This window comes from Thunnus maccoyii, chromosome 2 (genome assembly GCF_910596095.1).
Source record: "Thunnus maccoyii chromosome 2, fThuMac1.1, whole genome shotgun sequence".
Lineage (NCBI taxonomy): Eukaryota > Metazoa > Chordata > Actinopteri > Scombriformes > Scombridae > Thunnus > Thunnus maccoyii.
This window is the reverse complement of record NC_056534.1, coordinates 19,192,919-19,199,254: the sequence shown is the minus strand read 5'-3', so window position 1 is coordinate 19,199,254 and position 6,336 is coordinate 19,192,919.

Below are 6,336 nucleotides of genomic sequence, written 5' to 3'. Positions count from 1 at the left end.
GTGTATATGTGTGTGGTAGTGTGGATGCAGGCATGAAAAAGAGAGAGATAGGGTAACATAGACCAGAAAAATAAAGCAGGGAGGTTCTCGTACATTTTGTGTAATAGATAGTAAGAATGTAATGTTTATTTATTTTCATAAAAATTAATAGAAACATTCATAAAACAGAATAACAACATGACATAAGACATAGCATGCACAATAACAGATACAATAAACTGTAAGAAAGGAAATTTTAAACAAAGGCAAGTCTAAACAGATGGGCTTTTAGCTGTTAAGGTGTCCAAAGTTTCCATAGATCTGTAGTCCAATAAGAGTAAGTTCCATCATTTTGCAGCCATGATCTTAATTAAAGGCACAATCTTTTTAGGTTTTAAGCAATTAAGCAGCTCTGTGATCACAAGGATTCTAAAATGAAACTGAAAAGGGAATTACTGCAATCCTAGTGGGACAATCAACGCATATATAAAAATCTATATCGCACCTTGAGAAACAATGGGCCTAAGTTTGAATATTCCACTAATGGAATAAAACAGGAGCATATATAAAACATATATATGTTTGTGGGACAAGGGCACCTGCATATATGCATAAACCTGCATATATAAAACATATATATAAACATTGGTCAAAAGATAATGTTGAAGAGTTGCAGAAAACAATTTCTTGATAGAAAATCAGTAGTAGTAACCATTTGTGTTATGAGGGTTAAACAAGACATAAACCTGCATATATAAAACATATATATGCAGGTCAAAAGACAAACATTGGTCAAAAGATAATGTTGAAGAGTTGCAGAAAACAATTTCTTGATAGAAAATCAGTAATAGTAATCGTTTGTGTTATGAGGGTTAAACAAGACATATAACTGAATATTATCCAAACAGCAGTGATAAAGACTTTACAGGGTCAGAAAATTGTGGGACAAGGGCACATAACAGGCAGACAGATGAACAGACCAAATAGTACATGAAAGAGAGGCAAGTGGGGAAGCAGACAGAAAAATCCAGACTGATAAGTCTCACAGCAACATGGCTCTATTCTTTGGCTTTTTCCTGGGTAATATGCTAGATGAAGGAGTACACTTGACCTTGCATGTGTTTTCAGTTTGGCTATTTCCTCTTGTCCCTTACTCACCTCCCTCCCTCCCTCTCTCCCCCATCATCCCCAGGGCGAGGTCTGGCCCTGTGCACCTCCACTTAAAATGACCCTCCACCTTCTAGCCCCCCGCTCCACAGTGCACCTTCACCCTCCCCAAATGGTAAGTGTGTATGTGTGTGCGCATGTGTATGTGTGTGCGGCCAGAGCATTTGTCTTCAAAGTCAAGTGCATTATTGTGCGCAGAATTAATGGTAATCCTCCGTGGTGCTCCTGTGCTACATAAGCCTCTTGAGCCCCTTTTTACCTTTTACCTCCAGAACAACACACGTCGCGTTGAGCCCCTGTCTTACCTAAAGACCTGCCCAGATGCACAAAAAGACAGACAGCTCAGACAGAGAGGGAGGATGAAGGGGGGTCAGTTGAAACCAGCTGGACAGAGCAGAAGTTATGAAAGACTTCTTCAAATCGGCAGCGGCTCGGTGTCTCCCTGCACAGCAGTGCATCTCTCCAGGTCTCTGCATGCATGTCCACACACACTCTTGCACCAATTAAACTCTTCTTTTCTCATTTTACCACCCTTCCTTCCTCTTTCCTATTTACCTTTCCAGTTTTGCAGCTTATCACTCTGATCCAGCTTCTAAAAATTAGGATATAGCTGTAAGGTGAGCCAGACCCTATTGGCAGAGCTTTATAACGGAATTTAGAGAAGGGCTCAATCACAAATAAACATTACCATGTCACACACAGCGACCACCATCTCTCATTTAAAGCCAGGAATTCTAAACAGATGTCTTTATGCATTTACTTGCACAACAGCGAGTGCAGCCGTGTGTTTGGACATGGGAAGCTGAGGTTCACAGTGGATTCTGCGGGGACGAGAATACTGCACCTCTGTAGTAATCACAATGGCCTTGTTCCAACCATAATACAATCCCAAGGACTCTATCACACACACACACACACACACACATATATAAATATATACATACTGTACATGCGCAGACACTCAAGCACACACGCTCAAAAAATACCCAGGTAATCATTTCCATATTTATTTTCTTTGCATTCATATTCCTCTCCACTTCATATGTTTTCATAAAAACAATGCCAAGCTCTCAAAGCAGGCTAAATAAGTGATTTTTGGAAATCCCATTTGAAGGGCCCCGCTCAAAGCGTGGTGGGCGTCTGTAGCATGTCAGAGATTATACAGGAGGCTGTAGCCAAAAACACAATGAGACCCTGGGCTGCAGTGACTGTGGTTTCACCCCAGTAAAAGGCTCATTTTGATTCATTGGATGTACAAATGATTAAACATATTGGATCCAAGTATTAGCACAAATAGCATACTCAATCCATCAACTGTCACAAATAACCACCTTAAAAACAGCCAGGCCTCTGCCGTAAGCCTAGGCTTTTAGACATAAAGCCTTTTGGAGTGTTTTTCTAATTTACCGAGCTCCATCTAATTAAATATGATCCCCATCGGTTTGTGCACACCACAGGGCAGTTAAATTACATCTATCTGAGAATTTTGGAAGAAAAAATTAAACGCTACATGCATGAATGTGCGAAAGGCTGAGGTTTCTACCCCTTCACTTACCATGTATTAAACTCAGCAAGACGCCTAGAATTTAGGACAAGATGAAACCAGAAAGAAAACAAAGAGAAACATGCGCCACAGTCAGTTCAAGGGTACACAGGAAGAGGAGAGTGAGTTCATACCGAGCCAGAACGCCGAGCCACTTTAATTGTTAGTGTGCACAATAAAACCCTACTAATACCAGCTAAATCCTGTTTATATTAAATATGTGAGGTGTTTCTTTTATGGCATATGGAGAACTGGTTCTAATCATCTTAAAAACCTATGGGCTCGTGGAATGCACCTGTAAATTTAATTGACTGAAAACCTCTTAACAAGCATAGTCCACACTGCCCTCTTCAGGGAACAGAGAAACTAAGATGAAAAGTGATTCAGCGGTGGTGAAAATAAAGTAAAAAAGAGGAATTAGTCAGACTAAATAAGATGGATGATTTGGTTCTCATCTCAGCTATTTTGAGGACATGATTTAATCTTGGTTGTAATAAGTTCTCTTGAGTTCTCTTGATTTCTTCATCCTGTGGCTATATTTGATACCTGGTAGTTTGTCAACGCAGTCTATTTCTGGCTGTTGTGTTTGGACTTGTTGAGGCAATGAAACTGGTGGAAATTAAAATGTGTAGCTACTGTGCCCCTCTCCTGAACTACATAACAAGATCCAGGTGCACTCTCAGTCATGGTTATACACACACACACAACACACACAACACACACAACACACACACCTCTGAGTGTCCCTAACTGCAGTCAGGACTTTATGGTGTTGCAGTAATGAGATATGGTGGTGGCTGAGGTGTTAAAAATTCCTCTGGGCTGCTGCAGAGGCAGCAGAGGGTCCACCACCTTGATGCTAAGCTGCCGCTCATTTCCTGATCACTCCATACATGTGTCGTCACACTGGATGTAAACACACACTCACATGAACATACTTAGATGGAAATACACACACACAGCGTTGCGGTGACCCTGCTCGTAATCATCTCTGTCCCCCAGGGCACTTTGGGCTGTATGCTGTTGGTCACGCTCCGGCCCCGAAATGCCGTTCACCAGACTGCCATCTTTCATCACCATCTCCACGGCAACCACGGTCTAAGTCACCGTGACAACGAATTCCACCTGGGCCTGTGACACTAACTGCCTCCTCCTGGCTCAACATTCAATCACATCTCCCTATCCGTTCCATAGCCTCCCATAACTCTATTTCACATGTTCTCTAACCGACCTCCCTGTGTCTGTCCCTCACTCAGTCACTGACATGCATTCTCCATGAATCCCTTTTCTGTTGGCTACTCTCATACCTCGGTTGTGCTGCATTACTGGACGAATAGTTGGATTCATCCACCGGGGGGGCCTGAGGCAAAAATGAGATGTGGGCCACCTCTGAAACCCCATCTTGTTTACTCTCTGTGCCATTAGTGTAAACAAGTGACCATCATGTACAGTGCACACAGTTGGATACACAAAGCATCTGAATTATATTTTGCCTAGAGCCACAAATACCTGGCCCCAGGTATGCTGTGTGTCAATTTGTGTAATTTAAACTTTGTTTAGGAATATGCACCATTTAAAGACAATATCAATTAAAATAGTACTTTTTTTTTTTTTGTTTTATGTTTAAAGACAAAAACAATACTTGAGACATACAAACACGAGAGACATGCACAAAACCATACACAGTCACATAGAGGGGGTTGAGGCACAAATGAGATAGGTTCTTGGCACCACCAGCTCGACACGCTCATAAAACCAGAGTATACACCAGTTACATCAGAACAACAAATCATCAGCAGACTCATTCACAACGGCCAACAAATCATCGAGACACATGAGGTAGTATCATGCATTCAGGATCTCAATTTCATAATGTTTCAGACATCTGACAAGGTCAGCAAAAAAACAAACAAATGAAAAACAGCTATACAAACTACTGAGGAAAAAACCCTAAATGATAGATGTCTTAAAATTGGTATTTTACATGACAATATTTTGGCCCAGTCTACAAGAAAATGCTCCCAGATAATACACAGCACACCTTACAATGTTTATCTTTTCAGTTGATGTTGTGCAGTGATGCATATTCCCAAAGAAATCTACAATTAATGACATTATTATAGACCAAGTGATGCATAGTGAATCTGGGTGTTTTGGGGCCTCTGGTGGTCTGGTGCTTGTCTGCCCTGGTTGGAAATCCAGTCTTGACTGGATGTAAACACAGGAACCATATTTATAATGTATTGGACAGTAGGTTGAATGACAATGAAGCCTGTGTAATGAAGTGACTTCGCATATGACCTTGTGTTTATCATTACCCCATACAGTATATCTTAATGAACATAGGACCTAATTGGTGTATTCTTAAAAACCCAAGGTGCTCTGCTGCCCCCATGTGGTTGTGTTGAGGAGGAGCCGGCAGTCCATTCAGACATACTGTCAGTATCTGCTGAGAGGTTATTTAGGTTTTGGTGGTTTAAGTTTGGTGATAACAATCAAGTTTGGTTTATTCTGCATCAGTACGTCAGATGATTTTACAAAACAGTTTATCATTGATTGGCTAAATATATCTATAAAATCTAGAGCCTACTCTGTAGACCAGGGATGAGGTCAACCTGAAATTCAACATTAATAGTCTAATTTGTCCTTCATTTTACCAGTGCAACATGTGACATATCTTTGAATCAGTAGAGAACAGCTGAGACATGGATTTGTGAAAAGGAATCAAATTTACATTACAATTGCATTTATTTATTTGGCACGATTTAATTTACTAAATTAAATTGATGTAATCCTGAGGTCTTTGTGGGCCAAACATCTGCTTGAAATCCAGGCTACAGGGACTCCACCCCATTACAAACAGCACTGTATTATATAGTACAAATGTAAAACACCCACCGCACTTTTTGTGGATATATTTTTAACAAGGTATGCACCAGGCTTTATTATTTTAAAGACCTAAAATTTGGTTTGGGTTTATGGAATGACTGCTCCCACAAACTAGAATAGACAAGTTGAGGTTGTTCACTGAACCATGACGTCGATCCATCTGTTCCCCTTTAAGTGCATCAAAAACCATGAAGGTGATGATTTGAAACGCTGTGGCTGTAGCTTTCATCATGGTCACTGAGAAATACACAAATAATACTTGAACAGCAAAAGCATTCACAAAGGCAGCCAATCACATGTGCAATATAATTAATACAGCAGCCAATGGGGTTTTTACACATAATCATACTTTATCCTACAGTATATGGGCATTAATGAGTAGTGTATATGCACATGTGACCACCTACCCACATGACCACATGATATAATTATAAATAGTCTATTGTATTTTTACATATGTCCTGTATAGACATTAAAATTTTGAAACTTTAAAGGACAGGTTCACAATTTTTCAGTCAGGTGCACAAATTAACATTGAATTTGTTTTTTCTTGCTTTATAATCATTCTTCCTGTTCACACTGGCCATTAGAAGATCCCTTCATAATGCACTAGTGATGGAGGCTAAAATCCACAAGCCTCCTTCTATGCAAAAATGTATTTAAAGGTTTATTTAAAGCTAATATGAAGCTTCAGTTGTCCAAATGCGTCAAATCAAGTAGATATCTTTCAACGTCACAGTCTTTCTAGTGCCAAAGTC